General features: G+C 38.0%; 1 pseudogene; it reads right to left on the bottom strand.

Annotated features, from left to right (window-relative positions):
* Positions 1 to 244: 244 nt before the first annotated feature.
* Positions 245 to 13,949, bottom strand: LOC144253888 (olfactory receptor 7E24-like; annotated as a pseudogene).
* Between the last annotated feature and the right edge of the window lie 13,406 nt (positions 13,950 to 27,355).

The raw sequence follows: 27,355 nt of genomic DNA, 5'->3' as shown, positions 1-27,355 counted from the left end.
AAATGGGAGGGAAGGTAGAAGTACATAGATTGAAATGGAACAAATGTATGACTATAATGCACTAATAAAAACATTTTTCAAATTCCCTTTAATCTCATCCAAAAACCCCAACAACTATCATTCCACAATGAAACATGAGAAATTATAAATAATGTAACCAAAGGGGTGGGATTTACAGGTCTAGGTGATAGCTTCTATTGCTTTTTCCAAACTATCCATCAAATGGACATCAAAGTTCCTGAGGTTAGATGATTCTACTGTGGAGCCTCTTTAGGGTACTCTTAATGTCCCTGTTCTGCAGGCTGTAGATGAAGGGGTTCAGCATGGGGGTGACAACTGTGTACATCACCGAGGCCACTGCAGATTTTGTAGAAGAATGTGACACAGCTGAACCAAGGTACACTCCAAAGCCTGTTCCATAAAATAAACAAACAACTGATAGGTGAGACCCACAGGTAGAGAAGGCTTTATATTTCCCACCCGAGGATGGGATTCTCAGAATAGTGGAAACTATTTTATACTTAGAAAAAAAGGATTCCTGAGATGGGAAAAACACCAAATAGAGCACCAACAAAATACATTACCATGATATTGATGAAGGTGCCAGAACAGGAAAGACTGAGGACCTGAGAAGGGTCACAGAAAAAATTAGCAATTTTGACATCCTTGAAGGTAGTAAAGTGTAATGCAATCAAATTGTGCAGCTGGGATTCCAAAAGGCTAACCAAAAAAGACACCAAAACTAAAAAGCCACAAAGTTGAGGGTTCATAATGGTTGGATAATGCAGGGGGTGACAGATGGCCAAAAAACAGTCATAGGCCATCACAGTCAGAAGCAGATCATCCATGCATCCAAAAATGAGAAAAAGAGACATCTGTGTCAGGCAGCCCTCATAGGAGATGGTTCTACTGTGAGTTTGGAGGTTTACAATCATCTTCGGAACAGTGGTAGAGGTAAAACAGATGTCAGCCAAGGACAGATTGGAGAGGAAGAAGTACATGGGGGTGTGGAGGTTGGAATCAAAGCTGACGGCCAGAACTATGAGTAGGTTCCCAAACACTGTGATCAGGTAAGTGGTCAGGAACAGTCCAAAGAGGACAGGTTGCAATTCTGGATCAGCTGAGAGACCCAGGAGATGGAATTCTAAGATGTCTGTTACATTTAGTGCTTTTATAATGTTTGGATACCTTTAACATAAAAAAGAGGATGGTGAAAAGGAAACAAATTAGCAAGTGTTGAGCACTCCATATATGCATTTAGTTCAACCCTTCACAAGTAGTTATCCACATTGAGGTCAATACACATTAAACAATATTTCACATTGTGACATCTTGGAACTCTCTCATTATTGTTTTTCTATCCTTCACTTCCTCTTGTACATACCTGCTTTTTTATTATTATTATTCCACTCACAGCCTCACCAATACTATGCAAGCCATCTACCCCTGAGCTACCTCCCCAGCCCCTTTTTGTTTCATTTTGATACAGGGTCTTGCTAAGTTACACAGATTGGTCTCCAACTTGCCTCAGGCCCCTGAGGATCTAGGATTACATGAGTGGGCAACACCTAACCTACCCTCCTCAACACACTCAAGTGAACAATGTTAGAAGGCCCCTAACACCAGGTATAACAAGTTCACAGTCACAGTAGCATACAGATTAACTCTGGGGAAAAGAAGTGTGAGAAATATGTTTTCTCCTTTTAGAAATAAAGTTCATTTTAATTAAAGTAAAGTAAAAAGCAGTCTAATATACCTTATCACATTCTAAGACAATGGTATAAGTGCCTATAATGCAGAATATATATATATATATATATTAACCACTTCATAAGGGTTAAAACTGCATAATGGAAACACTAATTTGATAGTTCATAATCATAACATACTTATGGGCCAGTTTTCTTCCAGGATTCTGTCCTTCTAGGTATTCTAATTTCCCACCTTTGTGGATCTAAGTTCTCAGTCTAATACTGTTCGTCTTTTATGAATCATTCAATAGCAATTATCAAGAGAACAAGCAATAATAAATGTTGGCAAGGACATGGGGGAAAAGGTACACTAATACATTGCTGGTGGGACTGCAAATTGGTGCAATCAATCTGGAAAGCAGTATTGAGATTCCTCAGAAAACTTGCAATGGAAACATTATTTGACCTAGCTATCCCACTCCTCAGTTTATACCCAAAGGATTAAAATCAGCATACTACAGTAATGCAGCCCCTTCAATATTTACAGCAGCTCAATTCACAATGGCTAAAGTATGGAACCAACCTAGGTGCCCTTCAACAGATGAATGAATAAAGAAAATTTGGTACACATACACAATAGAATATTACTGAGCATTAAAGAAGAAAGATATTATGATATTTGGAGGTGAATGGATGAAACTGAACAATATAATGCTAAGCAAACTAAGCCAGTCCTAAAGAACCAAAGACCAAATGTTTTCTCTGATATGCAACACTAAGTCACAATAAGGGGGGTGGGGGTGCTAGGGAAGAATAGAAGTACTTTGGATAATGCAGAGGGCAGTGAAGGGAGGGGAGGGCATACAGGGGTAGGAAAGATAGGAGAATAAATTGGACTTTATTACCCTATGTGCATATATGACTACACAACTAGTGTGATTCCACATCATGTGCAATCAGAAGAATGAGTAGTTATACTCCATTTATATGTGATGTGTCAAAATGCATTCTACTGACATGTATAACTAATTAGAACCAAAAAAATCAAAATAAAAAAAGAAATACCCACAATGACATAATACAAAGAATATTGTTAAAGATAGATTTTTCAAAAAATGAAATTATTCAGTAAAAGGAAAAAGAATCACTTATTATATTACTATTATCCTTGGTTTAGACAAACTTAAATGTTTTAAAAATGTGGTTTATGCAACTGCACACAGTCAATGCCATCGTAGACCAGATATGTGGCACTAGTGTACCCTTCACCTGACACTGATTAAATAATGAAGAATTTATAATACTTTGGATGGTTTTTTTTTATTTTATACCATAACACTGGAATCAACCCATAAACATCTAGTGAGGAAAACAGCTCTTTGCACTTTTCATATTATAATCTACAGTGGCCTGCTGCTGTGCTTCACTGTTTCTCTAATCATAAATCCTCTCACAGTTGAGAACTTAAGCACCGGGGATACCCCAAAGCCAAGTTTCAGTCCCAAACTTTTTTTAATTCTTTTTATTTATTTTAATTAGTTATACATGACAGTAGAATGCATTTATGCACTTTGATATATCATACATAGATGGGACATAATTTCATTTTTCTGAGTTTACATGTGGCAGAATCACATTGGTCATGCACTCACATATACACATACAGTAACAATTTATGTTAATTCTACTATCTTTCCTCACATCTCCTCCCCTCCCTTCACTTCCCTCTACCTAATCTAAGATAACACTGTTCTTCCTTAATGCCCCCCAACTTATTGTGAATTAGCATCTACATATTAGAGAAAACATTTGGTCTTTGGTTTTGTGGGATAGGCTTATTTCACTTAGCATGATATTTTCCAACTCCAACAATTTATTGTAAAATGCCATAATTTCACTCTTATTTAAAGCTGAGTAATACTCCATTAAGTGTATGTATGTATGTGTGTGTGTATGTATATATGTGTGTGTGTGTGTGTGTGTGTGTGTGTGTGTATCACATATTCTTTTTCCATTCATCTATTGAGGGACACCTAGGTTGGTTCCATAGACTAGCTATTGTGAATTGAACTGTTATAAACATTGATGTGGCTGTGTCAATATAGTAATGCCAACCTTTTTACATATACATTTTCACATCAATTCTTTTACTTTAGCTATGTGAGGGAAACTCAGACTCATTACTTTGTCAGGAATCACTGGGATTTAATTGGGATAAAAGGCAAACAAGAAAAGTCTGCGGACAGATTTATAAACACATGGGGACAGATTTCCCATATGAAAAAAACGGGGAAAATAAATACATAACTTATAATGTTGTTATAAGAAATTTTTAAATTTTTGAAATTGCTTAAATAGTGTTTCTGGAATCTCATATATCTGTGTATTTACTCATGCAAATTTTAAAATATTTAGATACCCTTGGACTAGGCCAAAATCAACTTCATCAGAATATATGTATATACAATTTTTGGAAAACTGAAGTTCTCAGTTATGCAAATGTTCCAAAGAAATTGACACAGGTGAATTAAAATAGGTTAAAATAATACTCCAGGGCTTATATATTATTGTATAAATTATGATTAATGTAATATGATATTATAGTAAATTATATTATTAATATGATATACTTACACTTTTATTTCATATACCATATTTAACTTTTCTACATATTTCACAACTGGGAATGATGAGACAAAATGGGTTAAACCAGGATAGAGAATCACTGCCTAAGAATAATCTCTGGCACTTAAAAATGGTGCAATAACACTACCTATAATTATCATGAATAAAATACCAATTTGAAAATATGAACATTGAACAATCTTTGCTTCATTACTAAAAGCATATTGAGATTTGAATTACCACTGATGGTGAAATCTGAGTCCTTGTTATCTCTGCATGATTTCATTCTCCTTCACAGCTCTCCCCCAATGGCAGTCACAGTCATTTGATAGGTAGATGTTATTGTTAATGTTTTCATGACAATATTGATTTAAAAATCCATATAGTTTTCTTAAAAACTTACCAAAGTACCCCCTAAGACTCATCCAAAGAGTATATAATGCAACATCTACTACCCCTGAATGGCCTACTTGACATCAATATGTGCTTTTAAGTCTCTCCCTGTAGTACACACATTTCTGTCACTTTAGCTGATACCTAGCAAGACCTGAGAGACATCATTTAACTTGTAAGCTTATTGTTAATGACAATCCTTTCAAAATTCTTGTACCTCTCAACTTACCCAAGAGAGAACTGTTATATAATTGTAGTTAGAGGACAGTATTTTAACCACAAGATATTTTAGTTGAATGATACAAAGAAAATACTTACCAGAACCAATAATAAGTATTAATTGTACTTGACTTATTTTATACATGGTCTTTTATTTTTATTTTTATTTTATTTTATATAGGTCTTTCACCAACTTTTGTGAGTTTGCTTTTGTGTAGGGTGAAACACAGGGATCTAGTTCCATTCTTCTGCATGTGTATATCCAACTTTTCCTACAAAATTTGTTACAGAGTTATCAGGGGCACCATTGTCAAGTATCAGGAACTTATGTGGGTTTGTCTCTGTGTATTCTATTGTATTCCGTTGGTCTTAATGTATGCATTAGTGCTGTTGCCATGGTGGTTTTGTTACTATAGCTCTGTAGTATAATTTGAAGTCCAGTATCATGATGCCCCCAACATCAACCTTTTTCTCCAGATTGCTTTGGTTGTTCTGGGTCTCCTATTCTTCCAAATGAATTTTAGAAGTATTTTTTTTAGTTCTGTGAAAAAATGTTATTGACATTGGGTGTTGCATTGCACAGAATCTGTATAGCACTTTTGTTAGTATGGCCATTTTGACAATATTAATTCTGTCTCTCCAAGAACATGGGAGTTCTTTCCAGCTTCTAAGATCTTCAATTTCTTTCTTTGGTATTCTAAAATTTTCATTGTGGAGATCTCTTACGTCCCTGGACTTATTCCCAAATGGTTTTTCCTTGAGATTATTGTAAATGGAAAAATTTTGCTGGTTTTTTTCTCAGCAGATTCATTATTGGCACATGGGAAAGCAAATGATTTACATATTGAGTTTCACACAGCCATAAATAAGAATGAAATTATGGTATTTACTGGTAAATGAATGACCTGGAGAACATGCTAAGTGAAATAAACCAGACCCAGAAAATTAAGGGTCAAATGTTTTCTCTCATATGAAGAAGCTAGACCAAAATAAAAAAAAAAGAGGAGGAAATGAAATTAACAAAATTATGCTATGTACATACATGAATTTACCACAGTGAATTCCATCTTAATGTACATCTGTAAGTACTAATTTTTTTAAAGTATGAATAAATAAACAGAAAACCAGTACAGTAGTGAGGAGAGGAATGGGGGAGGGAGATAGGAAGGCAAAGGGGAGGTACTGAGGACAGAAATGGAGTAAAAATTCCATGTATGTACATTAAAATGAACCCCAATATTATATATAATTCATTAATTTTTAAAATGTGTTTTGGGGGTGGAGGCATGCCTGGGAAAATCCCTATATGACTTCCACTCACACATCATGAGCTTCTTTGTCATGTGCCCTGGACTTGGTGAATATCCAGGTATTGGTACTTTATTCAACAGGTTTCCTCTGCTCTTCCCAGTATCAGCACCACTTTGAGAGAAGGCATTAAACCCTATTTACTAAATACTTAAGTTCAAAGTCATCTACTGATCAACCTTAAAGAAAACAAAAACTTGTTGGAAATAGTCTCCATACTTCCTCTAATCCAGGTATACAATTACTGTAACACTCTGGAATAGATTGATAAATAAGCTATTAAAGACAGTACAATTATTATATACATTTCATAGGGGTTGAAAAGGGGAGGAGAAAAATGGACAAAAAAAGAAAGATAGGGAAGAATAATACACACCAAGGTAAAAAGAAGAAAATAATGGATGGAGAATGGATTTGAGGCAGCTGCAAGTAATTTAGGAGGGGAAAAGAGAAACTAAGAAGAACAACTGTAAATAAACTACTCCAAAAAATTGAAGATAGAGTGATTCCAGTTAATACTTTAAATACAGTTAATACTTTAAATACAGGTAAAACATTAGAAGAAATACAGTCAAATGAGTTAAGGACACAATGTCAAATACTAGTACATTTATCAATCCAGAATAAAGAATAACATATGCAAGGTCAAATTTGACTTTACAGCTAATTATAATAATCCAGGCCAAAGTGGAGAAATTTCTTTTTAGTTTTCCTCGTTTGGATTTCATCAGGATTTGGGAACTTTAGAAAACGTCCACCACTCTTCAGCTTTGAATCCTGATAGAGGTGCTGGGGCACAAGAGCTACTTCCCTGGTTGCTATATATTTATCACCAGCCAGTTCTTGTTCATTAGCCCTTCAAGAAAGCAATCATGAGCCTGCATGCTTGAAGGAGGCTGTGCTGTGTCTGCTGGCTGTTTCTATTGGATCCAGTGCAGTGCTCAAGGCTGTCACACTGATTGCTATAAGACACTGTGCACCTACTCACCTCCAAAGGGGTTTCTTTAAAGAATCAGAGGCAGGTGGCTGTCTGAAAGTGTGAGACCTGTTATCTGGGGCTGTCTGTGCTTGGTTTGTGGTGCAGAAGCCTTCCCCCTGGCTGATGTGGATCCCTAGGGTACCATCTCTTTGACTCAGGTATAGAGTTAGTTGGCCCACCTGCATCTGAGTTCCTGGTGCCCACGGCAGTGAATCGCTGGTGCCTGCTGCCCTCTGCTGGGACTTTTTGGAGCAGTCATATCAAAGCACTTGGTGGACACCTGCACCTGTGAGGCCTGTGGGTGAAGGCTGTCTGCAGCACAGAATCCTCCAATGAGGCTGATATAGGTGACTGAAGTACTGTCCCTGTGACTGGGATAGAGAGTGGGTAGCCATCCTGCATCTGAGATCTTACTACCCACGGTTGTTAATCGTTGACACCTGCTCCCTCCACTGGCACTGACTCAGGGTGATGCAGTTGAAACACCTGGCAGTTGCCTATAGGTTGATTCTTTTTGTGAACTATCCATGGCCTCCATTATAAATAGTGCCACTCACTGGGGTTTTAGCTGTCACCAAAATGGGAACAGCATGTCATTTGGTCCATCTTTACCTGAGCTCCTGTGGAGGCTGTGTGGAGCATCTGGGTTAGGGCTGGAACTCCCTGGGAATCAGCTCCATCCCAACCCTCATATCTACAGAGAGAGGGAGTGGGGTTCAGTAACTTTCAGCTAACAGTCATCCCCCACAAGATCCCTCTAGATGGATGACTGAGACAACCCATTCAGAGATTTGCCCTTTGGTCTCATCTGTTGCTATCTGAAGGTGGGGAGAAGGTGTGTTAATTTAATTTCTCCTAGGGAACCTGGCTGGTTATGGATGCCATGCCTGGTGCAGCTTCATTCCACCACGTGGGTTAAATTGATTGATCTCCTGCACTGTGTTTGTTGTTCTTGTCCTATTTTAACTTGGTCTGCTTTTCTTTACACTTGCTGTAAAGGAGGTAAGCCATGTGCTTTTCCTACCTCTCTTTCTGTCTGTGTTACTCCTCCCCTCTGACCCCACATTAGTCAAGGTTTAGGATCAAGGAATTCTGTCCTTGTTTCCGACTCTGATAATCAAACTCCAAGTCTCTCTGGTCTCCAACTGTCCAATATTGAGTTCTGAAGTCTGTACTCTGTCATCCACCTCTCTGGTCAGCTGTTCTTTAGTGTCTTCCTCATCAACACACAATATGTGGCACATAAGCAATGTTTAGGGCCAAATAAATATTTTGACATTATTTTTTAAGAAAGTTATATTTAATCACTAAGGAAATAGTAAGTCTACTGATAAATATAATTGTCAAGGGACACTGGAAACTTAGAATGATATTGAAAGTCTACAATGTGTCTCATCCCAAGCAACAAGGTTTTCCTATCCATTCTCTTTGTATCTCCTTTGATTTTTTTATTGCTTATGAAAAATCTCTGGCACGGATGGAAAAATTGAATGCTGTAGATGTTGTTAAGTGAAAGTACAGGAGATTTGTGTCCATGACACAGGCACAGTCACGTTCAATCTTGCCCCTTATTCCATGGCATATTCCTGAATAGGAGGAAAGTACACTCAGAAATGCGCCACAAATGTTGCATCCATGCCAATTATGGTCAGGATTTGTGTACAATGCAATGGCCTATTTGATGTTCAACACACATTCTAATTTTTGTTCTCCACAGTGCTACAAATGGTATAGTCTCTGGGAAATCAGAAATTCAAGAGAATTAATCATTTCTCTGCAAATACACAGGATATACTTACTTAAGGACCAAATTAAAGAGCAACATTATAGAAATGGGAATGCAATAAATTCACATAGCAAGACATTTGAGTTAAATTATATGATATTACTTATTACTAATAATAACTATCTCACTTACATTTGTCTCTATTTTATACCTTGATCACATATTTATTACACATCACCCATTATCTTTTTAATCCATACTCAATGCAGTTGTGTCAACTCGAATTCAACTCAGATGATAAAGCTGAGTCTCAGGGACACTAACAACCTGCTCTATGTCCACAAAATAATAAGTTGAGCCAACAGCAGTCAAAAGTAAGTTGCTGAATTGAAATTTAATATCTAAAGCACCAAACAATAGAATCAACGTGCCTAGTTTCAAACTCTGCTTAAAAAAAAAAAGTAAGTTGTTGATCTCAGAGTTAAAATGCACTAATCTTTTTCACTGCTTCCCAGACACCAGAATATTTTAAACAGAGGTTCATAGATCTTAATTTTAAACTTTTTTTCAGTTTTCTAAGTAGCAATAAAATCAAGAGCTGATCACATTAATCAAATCAAGTGGGCAATTACAAGAATGAAGGAGATGTGGACAGCCTCTAGGATATCCTAGAACAGGAGAAAGAGGGAGATCTGTGCTGAATTATTTTGCACCCACTTTTTGTTTTATCTTTTCTTCTGACCTCAGCCATTCTTCCTAAATTGGTGCAAATTAGATGTTTAGCTTTGCTGTATTTTAAACATAGGTATATGGATAATTATAATTTATCATGGATTGAAATCCTCTTACTTTAGTTACATGAAAATAACCTGCTTCATTACTTCATCAGGTCTCGCTATGCTTGAATAGGTCCCAACCACATGCAACAGTTTCTGACATTAGACTGTTCTGCTATAAACTCTCTTCAGGGCGCATTTAATGTCCCTGTTCCTCAGGCTGTAGATGAAGGGATTCAGCATGGGGGTGACCACAGTGTACATCACTGAGGCCACTGAACCCTTCCTGGGAAGAATGTGATACAGTTGATCCAAGGTACACTCCAAAGCCTGTTCCATAAAATAAGCAAACAACTGACAGGTGAGAACCACAGGTAGAGAAAGCTTTAAATTTCCCACCTGAGGAAGGGATTTTCAGAATGGAGGAAATAATTTATAATAAGAGAAAAAATACCTGAAATGGGAAAAAAACAAACATGGTGCCAACAAAATATTTGACAATATTTTTGGAGAAGGTATCAGAACATAATAGATTAAGGAGTTCAGAAGGGTCACAGAAGAAGTTAGAGACTTCTACATCCTTGAAGTTGGTAAATTGTAAGATAGTCAAATTATACAGATGGGGGGTCCAAAAGGCTAAAAAAAAAAGATGTCAAAACTAATAAGCCACAGAATCAAGGGTTGATAATGACTCAGTAATGCAGGGGGAGACAAATGGCCACAAAACGATCAAAGGCCATCACACTCAGAAGCGTATCATCGATACATGCAAAAATGGCAAAAAGAGACATTTGTGTCAGGCAGCCCACATAGGAGATGACTCTACTGTGAATCTGAATGTCCATAATCATTTTTAGGACTGTGGTGGAGATGAAGAATATGTCAGCCAATGAAAGGCTGGGAGGAAGAAGTACATGGGGGTGTGGAGGTGGGAGTCAGAGCTGACGGCCAGGATGATGAGCAGGTTCCCAAGCACTGTGACCAGGTACATGGACAGGAACAGTCCAAAGAGGAGGGGCTGCAATTCTGGATCATCTGAGAATTCCATGTCATAAAATTCTGAAATGTGTGTTAGATTTTGTTTCCATAGTGCTAGAACACCTTTACATAGGAAAAAGAGTAGGAAAAAAGCAAAAACATAAATGAGCACCAAGGACTCTGTATGTATTTAAATTCTAGTTAAGTATTCACACTTAAGGTCTATGCACAAAAAGTACTCAGTTGTGGAAATTTTAATCTTCTTAGCCTCTTTCTTTATTGCAGGTTCTTCTATCCATACCCATTTTAGAGGCATTGACTAGAACAATGTTAGAAGTTTAGGAGCATTATCAGTCTTCACTGATACGTGGATTGAAATCCTCTTACTTTAGTTACATGAAGATAACCTGCTTCATTACTTTGTCAGGTCTTGCTATGCTTGAATTAGGGGAAATTCAAAAGAGAAAAAAACAGGTATAATAAAAACTCACACAGGCAATTTCCACATCTGTAAAGTGGGTATAATATATAACTACTTTATATGGTGTTGTAAGAAAGTAGTTAAAAAACATTTAAATACTCTGACATGTGAATGCTAATTTTGGACTAGACAAAATAAGGGAATGAAGGGAGGTAAGGGGGCTTGTTGGTAAGAAGGATGGGAGAATCAATCAGACATTATTACCCTAGGTGCATATATGATTACATGACCCATGTAACTCTACATCATGTGCAACCAGACTAATGAGAAGTTATACTGCATTTATGTATGATGTGTCAAAATGAACTCTACTGACATGTATAACTAATTAGAGTAAATAAATATTTTAAAATCATTTAAATAGCATAACTTCTGGTTCTCAGTCTCATTAATTTATTTACCTGTGGATATTTTAGAATATCCAGATACCCTAGCCTCACACCAACTTCAATTTAATCAGAATTGCATTTGAAATTCGGAGCAGTTTCTTCTTAACAAGCATTGAGAACCAGTGCCTTAGAATATTTCCTGGCACTTAGAACATTCCCTATGAATATCAACAATTCTTATGAATAATACACACTGTCTACATAAAAGTACAAACATTTGATAATATTCACATCAGGACTAACATTTGATATATTCATGTATGATTACCTAAGAAATTTAAGTTCTTGGTATCTCTGCAGGATTTCATTCTCTGTACACTTGTCCCCAAACACAGCTACAGTCATGAGTTGTGTGGGTATAATTTCTTGTCAGTGTTTTCATGTCAATATTGATTTGTATATTCATAAATTGATTTATTTTTAAAATTTACCAAAAAAAGTACCTAGTGCTCACTAAGTAATCTAAACACAATACCTATTGCATTTGAAGTATACTAGTTCACATTAACATATATTTGTAAGTCTCTCTGTGAAAGTCATTTAATCTTGTCATTGAATAAATCTATGATCTCTTTGATGAGAGACTTCTAAATAAATAAATAATTACAAATTTCCTTTTGCCCTTTTTTATACACACTTCACAAATTAATTCCACAGGGAGCACCCATTTTCTGTTGATTCCATACTTGATGCAGTTGTGCCAACTAAGACACAGAGAGGATTCAAATTTAAATTGTCAGGTTTTGGGTCCAACCCATTAAATGTCTTTATTTTCCAAGCCAACAGAAACTACTGAGCAGAAGGCCAGTGGTCTTAACTGCAAGTATGTTTTTTAATTCCCTCAAGTTTCCAGCATAGGAATGAATCAAGACCTGACTTTGTGTCTCCTTTAGATTGAGTGGGATAATGACAAACATGGAGGGGGATGTAGTCTGTTATATAAAAGTCCTGCAAGGGGGAGCAAAAGAGAGAGATCTGTGATAAATTATGGTTTGCCTATACTTTTTGTAAACTTTGCCTTTGATCTACGGTTACCTTTCTTATAATGGATGCTACCCTGCTCTCTGATCTACCAGAAAACCCCAAAAAATAATGGCAACAATAAACAAGAGGTCTCTTCCTGGATTGAAAGAACATGAAATAACTGGTGGGTCATCAAGGGGACAATCTACCAGGATCTTCCTGGTATGAAGCCCTGTATCAAACATGGCTCAACTCAAATGGCCATATCCAACAATGGCCTCTTTTTTTCTACCTAAAAAATTAGTACAAGTTACAAAAATATAATGTATTCTTTCATTTTCTGGAAGGTAATAATAATGTGAGCATATGTAACTAGAGTAAGACTGTGCCCATGAAATTCAACAAGTGACTCCAAGAATGTTGCTCAGGACCTGACACTTAGGAAGCCCTCTACATCAGCCTATGATGTGATGGTTATTTCCATTCTCCTCAACATCCTTACATCACCTTTATAATCATTTTGGAGTGCTTAAAAAACAATTCAGAAGCATCAATTTTTTACTATTGTGAGTAATATTTCTGTGAGATGCAAGACCTGTGTGGTTGGAAACTAAAATTTTTATTAAGATTTCTGCTATTTGCACCATAAACAGGAATGTACACTTCACAATCCTCATAGCTGAAACTTTGCATATCCTGTCATCCGATTACCAAAACTGTCATGCTTGTCCTCATGATGTGGAAAGAAGGGTTCCAAGAGCAAGGAGTTTCTTCCTGGAGTGACATGGAAGTGAAAAGTTGTTAAGAGGTCCAGGGGCAACCTGCCAAGACTCTTGTGCCCAGGTGCTCTGTGTCTCTAGTCACACAGCTCAATTCTAACAGTTTCAGTGCATTCAACCCAAACACCCATTACAAGTTACTTAAAAATGTTGAGATCATTTAGTTTCTGTAAAATAAAAGAATGTGGCACTTACAGCTTGGGGAAGACTACACAGATAATTCAAACAATCTACATAGAACACATAGCTCAACACCTGGCCCTCTGGAGTATCTCAATAATGGTTTGTGATGTGGTTACTGTCATCCTCATCTCCATCATGTCCATCATAATTTTTGGGGAGTGCTAAAGAAATAGTTTAGAGGGACAAATTTTCAGCCATAGTAGATAAGATGTTTGTGGAAAATAGATTCATTGTATAAGGGAAGTAAAATTTAGGAGGAGATTTCTAGGACACCTACTACAATCCCATATGTACATGTCACAGTCCTCATAGCTAAAATTTTCACATAGGCATCCTCCCTTAGGTTACCCAAACTGCTTGATCGTCAAAATAATAGGAAACAATGCTTCTGACAGTCCTTACTCCATCCTTCATCTCCCTCAGTACTTACTGGGTGATGATGCTTCTCTGCTGGGTCATGGTAAAAGATTACAGATTTAATGCCCCTACCCTGCCTGTTGCCCACTGAGTACTTCTCTGTCTACAGGACTGGCATCAGTGCAGTCTCAGACAGGAGGCTCCTGATGCAGTTAATTGTGGGAGGAGGAGCCACAAATGGAGCCAGCTATACCAGAAACATCAAAATGAAGGGCTAAAGGCATAGCTGATAATTTACTACTATATGACCTTTGAGGCTCAATGCACAGAGTTCATAATTAGGCAAATTGATCCAAGTTATAACAAACTCAAAATGACTTCCTACTATTAATACAGGAAGAAAAAGAAGAGAGAAATGAATATTGACAAAGGAGGAAGATCATGTGTACTATTCATTTCTGTCAGTTCTGTTTTTAAAATTCTTTTGTAGTTGAATATGGACAGCATGTCTTTATTTTAATTGTTTATTTTTATGTGGTGCTAAGGATCCACCTCAGTGTCTCGCAAATGCTAGGCAAGCGCTCTGCCTCTGAGCTACAGCCCTAGCCCTGTGACTTCTTTTTCATAAAATTCATTTACTTTTGGGTTGGGGTTGTGGCTCAGCGGTAGAGTGCTTACATCACACATGTGAGACCCTGGGTTCGGTCCTCAGCACCACATAAAAGTAAATAAGTGAAATAAAGATATTTGGTCCAACTACAACTAAAAACAAAAACGAAAAAAATTCATTGAATTTTTAAAAAAATAATTTCTATTTGTGTTAGATAAAATTTAAATTCCAAAGTTACAATACAATTCTCATCATTGTTAAGTTCAGAAATCAACAACATTCATTAAACCACATTGTGGTACAACCAACACCAACATTCACCTCTAGGAACTTTTTATCTTATAAAACTGAAACACTATATCAATTAATAACTCCACATTCCTCCCACTCCCAACAATGATTACCATTATCAACTATGAAACATAATAAGAAATTAATTCATTGTAGTATATAAATGCACATAAGTGATGACATCACAGAACACAAGTGTAGTAGTAGTGTACATTTCACCTACCAATTATTTCTAAAATGAAATGCTAACACTAAAAATTTATAATATGCAAACCACACGTTTTTCCCTAACTTTGCTCTGGTTTCTGCATATGACTCTCCATATATTTAAAATTCAAATATTCACAAGTAATTTATTCACACTTGAGGTCCATAGACTACCACTACTTCTCAGTTCTGTTATACAGATTTGTACTAACCCCATATCATTTCAGTAAAATATGTGAAGTAGAAAGCACCTCTTTGACTCTTTCTTTCAATCTACTTTATGTAGTGTCCTGACAGTATGGTTTTATTCTTTTCTGATCATAAACCCTCTAATAAGTTGTTGAGACCTTTAGATTCAAGGGAAGCCCCAAAACCCAGGTGTCAGTCCCAAACTTCTGATGCCTAAATAATTGTTGTTCACATCAAAACTTTTGAATTCATGGATTGCAATTCTCTTACTTTACCTACCTATGAACAACTTGGGTTCATTATTCTGCTGCCTTAATTAATGATTTAACTAGGGAAAAATTCAAATAGTACAGGAAATATTATAGCATATGTACAATACTTTCATCTGAAAATGAGAATAATAATTATCAAGATCATTAGTTGTTAGAAAAGCCTTTTTAAATCTATTAAATTGCATAAACTAGTGCTCTAAGTCCCACTGATCAATACACTTGCCGATGGATATTTTAAAGTATTCAGGTGCCTTGGTCTCAAACCAAACCTATGTAATCAGAATATCTGCATATGGCATTCTTGGTGATCCTTCTTTACACTGGTTTTGAGGACCACTGCTGTTCAGTCATCTTTCTCACAGCTCTGACCAACAAACTTGACTAGAACAGTTTTAAAGAGAAAAAGGTTATTTGGGGCTCACAATTTCAGAGATCTTAGTCCATAGATGGCCAACTCCATTCCTCATAACCTGAAATGAGGCAGAACATTATGGTGGGGGAAAGTAGCTCAAAACATGGCACTAGCTGGGTACAATGGCACATGCCTATAATCCCAGTGACTCAGGAGGCTGAGGCAGGAGGATCACATATTCAAAGTCAGCCTCAGCAACTTAGCAAGGCCCTGGACCCCAAAAGCTCATGCTTATCTCATGGTGCAAAATACATTTAGTCCACATTCAAGAGTCCCCATTGTCTCAACAGTTCCAGGATTGCCCATAAGTCCAAGTCCAAAGTCTCCCGAGACTCATGGTAAACTCTCATCATGAACTCCTGCAAAACTCAAAAGCAAGTTACAAGTATCCAATATATAAAGGTACAGAGTAAGAACTTACATTCCACAATGGAGAAATAGGGGCATAGAAAGAAGGGATGGGACCAAAACAAGACTGAACTCCAACTGGGCAAACAAGCCCTGTAGTTCTATGTCCAGCATCTGGGGTTCTCTTTGAAGGAGTGTGTACGTCTGCCCCTGTGTTTTTGCTGGTTGCACCCCACATGTTCTCTCTGTTCTCTTGTCTCTGCTCAAATCCTGTAGCTTTCCTCTGCAGATCTGCCACAAAAATGGCATTTTTTATCTTGGGGGTCTCCACTGCAACTCTGACTTTCTCCTCACGTCTCCACACAATGCCCTCTCAGGGGCAGCCCACAGGGACTCTAATCCTGCTGTACTTTGCCTGATTTCCAAAGCCTTCCTTTGAAATCCTTTTCCTTTGAAAATTCCCCTAACTCCAGCATCCTGCATTTCTACAGAATCAGCACCACGTGATTGATGCCAAGATCTACTATCATCTTGAGTAGTAGCCAACCCTCTAGGGTCCAAATCTGCACCAGCCTCTTGAGCACCTGAGCATGATGAAAGAACTTCGTAGGCTTCCCTGTGCAAACAGGGTGCCCCACTGGTCTCTTCTCAAAGGAATATTTACTTTTATTCCCTAGAGCCGGAGATGAGTGTGATATTGCCAATTCCTGGGGTGCCCTCAAGACATCTTTCTTATTGTCTCTTGGCAAAGTCTTTAGCATTCCTTGACTGGCAGTAATGTCTTTAACAACTGCAATTTCTTTAGCCCCAGTTTTACTCCCACCTTTCAAGTCCAAAATTTTCAAATCTTTCTGCTTTCTGCTCCTGAATACCACAATAAATTTGGCTAAAATCTGCCAGAAATACCCATTCCACTACCTAAATACTATGCTGCATAGAAATTTCTTCTGCCACATTAAGATGTCCATCACTTTTAAAATCAGCCTCGCAGAAAGTCTCAGGACACAGGCAAACCAGAACACAACATGAATGGCCTCTAGTCCAATTTCCACTAGAATCCTCTTTTTTCTCTGAAACCTTTGGAACCTGTCCCTACTATCCACAGTTATACCAGCATTCTGGCCTTCTGAGCTCCCACCAGAATTTCCCATTAAGGTCCACTTAAGGCAGACTGCACAACCCGGAGAACGGGCCCAACAGCCCACCGGCGCAGGAGACAGATCACCCCAATTGGAGGAAGGGCCCAGCCTCTGCCTGCACCTGCACGGTATGCAGACCACTGCAACACAAAGAAGGGGCCCAGCAGCCTGCGGGCAGAGGAAAGAGATCACCCCAATTGGAGGAGGGGCCCAGCGGCTGCCTGCGCCTGCACAGTAGACAGACCACACGACTGGGCCCAGCGGCCCACCGGCGCAGGAGACAAATCACCCCAATTGGAAAAGGGGCCCAGCCACTGCCTACACCTGCATTGTAGGCAGACCACACGACCCACAGAACGGATCCAGTGGCCCGCCAGTGTGGTAGACATATCACCCCAATAGGAGGAGGGGCCCAGCCACCACCTGCGCCTACACGGTAGGCGGACCACGACCCAGAGAAGGGGCTACCAGTGCGGTTCTGCAGAAAATGGGGCACCTGGTTTACATCTCAGAGAATAAGAGTAGAGAGGCCACAGGTGGAAGCTCAAGATCTCTCACACTGACTACCACCACCATCCTGAAACCAGAGACTCAAGCTCGGAATAGACAATGCCACCAACTGGAAGAAACGGAAACAGAGTTCTGAGAGACATTATTTTTTATTTCTTTTTCTCTCTTCTCTCTCTCTTTTCAGCCATTCTCCCAGTTTCCTCTATCCTTCCCCCTCGGGTCCTCACAACCTCAACATATGTGAAACCAAAAAGTGTGCACAAAAAGGTCTTTAACAACTGAAACACCAGAATATACTATGGAGGAATTGCATATGCCCCACCTCCCTCCCCCCTTTTTATTTCTTTTCTTTTTTTCTCGTATTTTCTTTTTCCCAATCTCTTTTTTCTCTTCCTTTCCTTCTTATTTGTTTTCCTCCAGCTTACTCCATCTATCCCACTTGCAACACCCTAAATTTTACTATTCATAAGTAGAGTAATCTTATAAATACAGATAGGAATTTGAATCTATACATTCCTCCATAAATTACCCATCTATTGGTTAGAGCTTTCCAAAGTTACTATAACATAACATAACATCCTACATCTGAAAACATAACATCCATAAACATAACATCCTACACCTGAAATTCAGTTTTTTTCAAGCTACCAGAAAGGGTATGCCTTTCATGAAACTAATGACTATATTTGTAAATGGTAATCGAAACCAACATTGTATACATAGAGTCTAGCTATAAATGTAGTAATAAGGAAAACGTGTGCTTAGTTGATGTACTATTGATATTGAGAACTGTTAACATTGTCTTTCTCCACAAAAGGGAGACTTTGCAACTATACAAGAGCGATATAAATCTATAGGGGGAAAATTCAATAACACAACAGTTTCACAAAGCAGAAAGAAACGTGAGCAGTATGAAAAGACAAGGAAAGAAAGGACCACAAGCAATGCAGGTCAACTCAACTTTAGAAGAGGTAATATCTGCAGCAGACAGAATGTCAGATAAAGAATTCAGGATAGGGGCTGGGGATGTGGCTCAAGCGGTAGCGCGCTCACCTGGCATGCGTGCGGCCCGGGTTCGATCCTCAGCACCACATACCAACAAAGATGTTGTGTCCGCCGAGAACTAAAAAAAAATAAATATTAAAAATTCTCATTCTCTCTCTCTCTCTCTCTCTCTCTCTCTCCTCTCTCACTCTCTCTTTAAAAAAAAAAGAATTCAGGATATACATGCTTCAGATGATCTGGAATCTCAAGGAAGACATTAGACAGCAAAATCAGACAATGAAAGATCACTTCAAAAATAAATTACATAAACAAATCCAAGAAGCAAAAGATCAACTATACAGGGAGATAGAGGTTATAAAAAACAAACAAAAGAAATCCTAGAAATGCAGGAAGTAATAAACCAAATTAAAAACTCAAATGAGAGTACTACCAGCAGAGTAGAACACTTAGAAGATAGAACATCAGACAATGAAGACAAAGTATTTCAACTTGAAAAGAACATAGACAGCTCAGTGAGACTGTTAAGAAACCATGAGCAGAACATCCAAGAAATATGGGATAACATAAAGAGGACAAACTTAAGAGTTATTGGGATACAGGAAGGTATAGAGGTCCAAAACAAAAAAAATGAACAATCTATTCAACGAAATAATACAGGAAAACTTCCCAGACTTGAAGAATGAAACAGAATCCCAAATCCTAAAAGCCTACAGGATGCTGAATGTGCAAAATCATAGACATCCATACCTAGACACATTATAATGAAGATGCCCAACTTACAGAATAAGGAGAGAATTTTAAAAGCTATAAGAGAAAGGAAGCAGATTACATTTAGGGGTAAACCAATCAGGATAACAGCTGATCTTTCAACACAGACACTGAAAGGTAGAAGATCCTGGAACAACATATTTCAAACGCTGAAAGAAAATGGGTTCCAATCAAGAATTGTTTATCCAGCAAAATTAAGCTTCAGGATGGAAGATGAAATTAAAATTTTCCACAATAAACAAAAATTAAAAGAATTTACAGCTAGAAAACCAGCTCTTCAAAACATCCTCGGCAAAACCTTACAGGAAGAGGAAATGGAAAATAACAATGAAAACCAACAGCGGGAGGTAGTACAGTAAAGGGAAAAAATAATCAAAGAGGAAAAACAAACCATGTTAAGTAACATAAATAAACAAATATGGCTAGAAAAACAATCCATATCTCAATAATAACCCTAAATGTTAATGGCTTAAACTCACCAATCAAGAGACACAGGCTAGTAGACTGGATCAAAAAAAAAAAAAGATCCAACAATATGCTGCCTACAGGAGATGCATTTGATAGGAAAAGACACACATAGACTGAAGGTGAAAGGTTGGGAAAAATCATATCACTCATATAGACCTCGGAAACAAGCAGGAGTGTCCATACTCATATCAAATAAAATAGATTTCAAGCCAAAGTTAATCAACAGGGATAAAGAGGGACACTACATACTGCTCAAAGAAACCATACACCAACAAGACATAACAATCATAAATATATATGCCCAAAACAATGGTGAGCTATGTTCATCAAACAAACTCTTCTCAAGCTCAAGAGTCTAATAGACCACCATACAATAATTATGGGAGACTTCAACACACCTCTCTCACCACTGGACAGATCTTCCAAAAAAACCTGAATAAAGAAACTATAGAACTCAATAATACAATTAATAACCTAGACTTAATTGACATATATAGAATATACCACCCAACATCAAGCAGTTGCACATTTTTCTCAGCAGCACATGGATCCTTCTCAAAATTAGATTAAAGAGTGTGTCACAGGGCAACTCTCAGAAATTATAAAGGAGTAGAGATAATACCATGCATCCTATCAGATCATAATGGAATGAGACTGGAAATCAACAATAAAAAAGCAAGGAAAAATCATGCATCACTTGGAGAATGAACAATAGGTTACTGAATGATCAATGGGTTATAGAAGACATCAAGGAGGAAATTAAAAAATTCTTAGAAATAAATGAAAACACAGACACAACATATCAGAATCTATGGGACACAATGAAAGCAGTTCTAAGAGGATAATTCATTGCTTGGAGTTCATTCCTTAAAAAAAGAAAAAACCAACAAATAAATGATCTCACATTTCATCTCAAAACCCTAGAAAAAGAAGAGCAAAACAACAGCAAAGTAGTAGAAGGCAAGAAATAATTAAAATCAGAGCTGAAATCAATGAAATTGAAACAAAACAAACAATTGAAAAAATTGACAAAACTAAAAGTTGGTTCTTTAAAAAATTAAATAAGATTGACAGAGCCTTAGCCATACTAACGAAGAGAAGAAGAGAGAGAACTCAAATTACTAGCATACAGGATGAAAAAGGCAATATCACAACAGACACTTCAGAAATACAGAAGATAATTAGAAATTATTTTGAATCCTTATACTCCAATAAAATAGAAGATAATGAAGGCATCGATAAATTTCTTAAGTCATATGATCTGCCCAGATTGAGTCAGGAGGATATATACAACCTAAACAGACCAATATCAATCGAGGAAAAAGAAGAAGCCATCAAAAGACTACCAAGTAAGAAAAGCCCAGGACTGGATGGGTATACAGCACAGTTTTACAAAACCTTTAAAGAAGAACTAATACCAATACTTGTCAAACTATTTCAGGAAATAGAAAAAGAGGGAGCTATGCCAAATTCATTCTACTAGGCCACCATCACCCTGATTCCTAAACCAGACAAAGACACTTCAAGGAAAGAAAACTACATACCAATATCTCTAATGAACATAGATGCAAAAATCCTCAATAAAATTCTGGCAAATTGGATACAGAAACATATCAAAAAGATCATGCATCATCATCAACTAGGATTCATCCCTGGGATGCAAGGCTAGTTCAATATATGGAAATCAATAAATGTTATTCACCACATCAATAGACTTAAAGATAAAAAACATATGATCATCTTGATAGATGCAGGAAAGCATTTGACAAAGTACAGCATCTCTTTATGTTCAAAACTCTAGAAAACATAGTGATAACAGAAACATACCTCAATATTGTAAAAGCTATCTATGCTAAGCATCAGGCTAGCATCATTCGGAATGGTGAAAAATTGAAAGCATTCCCTCTAAAATCTGGAACAAGACATGGATGCCGTCTCTCACCACTTCTGTTCAACATTGTTCTCGAAACACTGGCCAGTGCAATTAGATAGAAGATTGAAATTAAAGGCATAAAAATAGGAAAAAAAAGAACTTAAATTATCACTATTTGCAGATGACAATGATTCTATACCTAGCAGACCAAAAAGGGTCTACAAAAAAACTACTAGAACTAATAAATGAATTCAGCAAAGTGGCAGGATATACAATCCACACGCATAAATCAAAGGCATTTCTGTATATCAGCCACAAAACTTCTGAAACAGAAATGAGGGAAAACATCCCATTCACAATATCCTCAAAAAAAAAAATTAAATACTTGGGAATCAACCTAACAAAAGAGGTGAAAGACTTATACAATGAAAACTACAGAACCCTAAAGAGAGAAATAGAAGAAGATCTTAGAAGATGGAAAAATATACCCTGTTCATGGATAGGCACAACTAAGATCATCAAAATGGCGATGTTACTAAAAGTTCTCTATAGGTTTAATGCAATGCCAATCAAAATCCCAATGGCATTTCTTGTAGAAATAGATAAAGGAATCATGAAATTCATATGGAAAAATAAAAGACCCAGAATAGCAAAAGCAACTCTAAGCAGGAAGTGTGAATCAGGCAGCATAGCAATACGAGATTTCAAACTATACTACAGAGCAATAGTAACAGAAACAGCAAGGTACTGGTAACAAAACAGGCGGGTGGACCAATGGTACAGAATAGAGGACACAGAGACTTATCCACAAAGTTACAACTATCTTATATTTGATAAAGGGGTTAAAAGCATGCAATGAGGAAGGATAGCATCTTCAACAAATGGTGCTGGGAAAACTGGAAATCCATATGCAACAAAATGAAACTGAATCCCCTTCTCCCACCATGCACAAAAGTTAACTCAAAATGGATCAAGGAGCTTGATATCAAATCAGAGACTCTGCATCTGATAGAAGAAAAAGTTGGCTCCGATCTACATATTGTGGGGTCGGGCGCCAAATTCCTTAATAGGACACCCATAGCACAAGAGTTAATAACAAGAATCAACAAATGGGACTTACTTAAACTAAAAAGTTTTTTCTCAGCAAGAGAAACAATAAGAGAGGTAAATAGGGAGCCTACATCCTGGGAACAAATTTTTACTCCTCACACTTCAGATAGAGCCCTAATATCCAGAGTATACAAAGAACTCAAAAAAATTAGACAATAAGATAACAAATAACCCATTCAACAAATGGGCCAAGGACCTGAACAGACACTTCTCAGAGGAGGACATACAATCAATCAACAAGTACATGAAAAAAATGCTCACCATCTCTAGCAGTCAGAGAAATGCAAATCAAAACCACCCTAAGATACCATCTCACTCCAGTAAGATTGGCAGCCATTATGAAGTCAAACAAAAACAAGTGCTGGCAAGGATGTGGAGAAAAGGGTACTCTTGTACATTGCTGGAGGGACTGCAAATTTGTGCAGCCAATTTGGAAAGCAGTATGGAGATTCCTGGGAAAGCTGGGAATAAAACTACCATTTGACCCAGCTATTGCCCTTCTGGGACTATTCCCTGAAGACCTTAAAAGAGTGTACTACAGGGATACTGCCACATCGATGTTCATAGCAGCCCAATTCACAATAGCTAGACTGTGGAACCAACCCAAATGCCCTTCAATAGAAGAATGGATTAAAAAAGTGTGGCATTTATACACATTGGAGTATTACTCTGCACTAAAAAATGTCAAAATCATGGAATTTGCAGGGAAATGGATGGCACTAGAGCAGATTGTGCTAAGTGAAGCTAGCCAATCCCTAAAAAACAAATGCCAAATGTCTTCTTTGATATAATGAGAGCAACTAAGAGCAGAGCAGGGAGGAAGAACAGGAGGAAAAGATTAACTTTAAACAGAGACATGAGCTGGGAGGGAAAGGGAGAGAAAAGTGAAATTGCATGGAAATGGAAGGAGACCCTCACTGTTATCCAAAATTACATATAAGAGGTTGTGAGGAGAATGGGGAAAAAAACAAGGATAGAAATGAATTACAGTAGATAGGGTAGAGAGAGAAGATGGGATGGAGGTGAGGGGAGATAGTAGAGGATAGGAAAGGTAGCAGAATACAACAGTTACAAATATGGCATTATGTAAAAATGGGGATGTATAACCGATGTGATGCTGCAATCTGTATTTGGGGTGAAAATGGGAGTTCATAACCCACTTGAATTTAATGTATGAAATATGATAGGTCAAGAGCTTTGTAATGTTTTGAACAACCAATAAAAAATAAATAAATAAATAAATTCAGAGAGAAAAAAACCAAATGCTAATTCACAATAAGATGCAGAGGGCACAATAGTGGTATTTTGGACTAAACAAAGGGAAGTGAAGGGAGGGGAAGGGACATGGGGGTAGTAATGATAGTTGATCGAATAGGACTTTATCACCCTCGGTGCATATATGATTACATGACATGTGTAACTCTATATCATGTACAACCAGACAAATTAGAAGTTATACTCTATTTAAGTATGATGTATCAAAATTCTACTGTTATGTATAACTAATTAGAACAAATAAATTTAAAAATATATAAAATAAATAGGCTTAAAAACACACACACACAAAGAAATTCTGTACCAGGACACTGGACTAAGACCAAATACAGACTGCACACTTGGTGACCAATTCCAGTTCCATATTGCTCCAGAACAGGTAGTAGAAATGAGAGAAATACTCTAAATGAAATAATTTCCACAATGATACAATCAGTTCCTTGTAACAGAAACAATTTCAACTGCTACCTTAGTTACATCATAGCAAATCTGCACAACATGAAACCCAAGATTAAATGAGTTTTTGTTTGTTTCTTCTTTCGCACTCCTTGCTAAGGATTGTTTCCAGAACCACTCTACTCCTGAGCTACATCCACAGCCCTTCTCATATTTTAATTTGAGACAGGGTCTTCCTAAATTGCCTATGATGCCCTTAAACTCAGAACCTCCTGCCTTAGTCTTCCAAGTAGTTGGCATTACAGGCACATGATGAGGTTTTAATGAATAAAAACACACTGAGGGAATAGGAATTTTTTTTCTTTCCCCCCCTCACAAACCTGAGAGGCTTATGAGCCTGCACAGCACATCTTTATGGCAGGCCCACAAGTAGCAAATTTTCTTTATTCTAGGCCAGAATTTGGCAAAATAGGCATGAGCTAATAAGTCCTCTGTTTGTGTACATCAGTTTGACTGGAACACAACAAAACATTTCTTTATAAGTTTTCCCTTGGTGTACTAAAATGAGAATTTCCTTGCAATAGAAATACTCTGGCCTCCAAAACCTAAAATATTTCCTATATGATGCAATAAAGAAACAGATGGCCAACCTGTGTTCTAAAACAGCTAGGCAATACCCATCACAAGACACATTGTGATAGCAAGACCCAGAATTCATTGTTCCTCGCTGCCTAGAACATAGGAACCTTTGAATATCTGATGAATGAAAACTGTTAATGGATGGATGAATGAATTCTAATCTGTGAAGCCAAGTAGGTAAATCTGGAACCTCTTTTCTGTGAGACCTTTGTAATCACGTTCACATTCAATTGAACGCCATATATTCCTTTTAAATAAATACATAAAACAGCTAGAAAGCCAGACACAGTGGTACACACCTATATCCCCAGTTACTTGGGAGGCTGAGGCAGGAGAATTACTATTACAAAATTGCTAAGCCAGAGTATGACAAGTCTACTTGTCTTCAAAGCCTAAATACCTGAGTACATTTCTGGACACATGCCTTACAATTTAGTTGTCATTAGAGTTCTTTTTCCCTATTATCAGAATTTAACCTAGAACACTGTTGGGCACTATAGTGTCAGAGGAAAGACTTTATTCAAATGTGCTATCTCTAAGCTCCTCTTCCAAGCCATTGGCCTTGGGCAAGGATTTTTTAATACCCACACCAACTACTCTTTAATATCATTTTACTTAGGTAATATTTGTGCTCACCCTACCACATGCAGTCATGAGTGTTGAAAATGAAAATGAAAATGAAAAACCCCAAGATAGTGCAGCCTGGGAAAAGGGAGTGAAAAAGAAAGCCATACATTGATAGCCTTCATCTCTTGAAAGATAAATCCTTTTCAGACCCGGGCCACAAGTGGGGAGAAAGTGTTTCATCAAACCTAAAATGATAATCTCTGGGAAGCTTTTAATCTCTTTCAAAATGAATCCTCTCCAGGTGCCTGGCCACAGACCCCTCAACCCTAAAACTCAAATTCCTGAGTGCCCAAACTGACATGCTCACTAAATCACCTCTCAGTATGACCTATTTAAGCCCAACTCCTTTGGCCAGTGGCTCATTTCCAACAGGACAGTGAGTCCACTGGAGGTATACTACCATTCCTGAATAAAAAACTGATGAGAACTGGGTCGGTGCTGAGTGGTCAAGTGCTTGCCTCGCCATGTGTGAGGCACAGGGTTCAATCCTCAGCACCACATAAAAATAAATAAAGACACTGTGTGTTCATCTACAACTAAAAACATATTTTAAATTTAAAAAAAATACTGAAATGATCATGAAGTTTGCATCCGGCCTAGTCTTTTTGTGCTAACAATGGGAAATAAAGCACCAAATAGAAAATTCCTGAAGTGCCAAGCACAGTGCTGCACACCTCTAACCCCAGCTACTAGGAAGGCTGAAGCAGGAAGATCACAAATTGCAGGCCAGCCTGACCACGGAGAACCCAGTCTCAAACTTTAAAAATAAGTGAAAAAAAAAAATGCTGGGGACCCAGCTCAGGGGTAGAACATCCCTGAGCATGGGTGAGGCCCTGGGCTCGGTCTCCAGCACCACAAAACAAACAAGGACAGTTAATCACTGGTTAGTAAATTTCACAGCATTAATAGAAAAAAGACTGTCTGGTTCATCCCCTTGGTCATGACACAGTGACAAATCTATTTCAATATACGACCCTGGGCGACTACAATGTAGCCTGCTAGAAAGGAAGGGACCCCGCGGAGACCCTCTCCAGGCTCCTGTCAGGAACCCCAACGCCAGCCCGTTTTCAGCTCTCAGCAGAGAGGCCGCAGGTGGAGACCGAAACGCCTCAGGGCTCTCCAGCTCCCGCCTACGGGAAACGCCAGCCACCGGTGGAGCCCCGAGTCCCCAAGGCAGTCATCAGGGAGCTAGGGACGGAAGGAGCCCACCTGGGTCTAGGGCCACCCGGCTGAGGGAAGCCCGGGCTACGAGCAGGGGATGCGCCCCAGGACGGCTGGGAACCGACTGAGGGAACCCCTTGTAAAGGAGAAGCACCCCTGAGGAACCACCTGACCTGGAGACCCCAAGGAACACGTGTAGAGGCATACT

The sequence above is a fragment of the Urocitellus parryii genome, chromosome 3 (assembly GCF_045843805.1).
Source record: "Urocitellus parryii isolate mUroPar1 chromosome 3, mUroPar1.hap1, whole genome shotgun sequence".
In the NCBI taxonomy this organism is placed as follows: Eukaryota; Metazoa; Chordata; class Mammalia; order Rodentia; family Sciuridae; genus Urocitellus; species Urocitellus parryii.
This window is presented reverse-complemented; position numbering and strand designations above follow the sequence as displayed.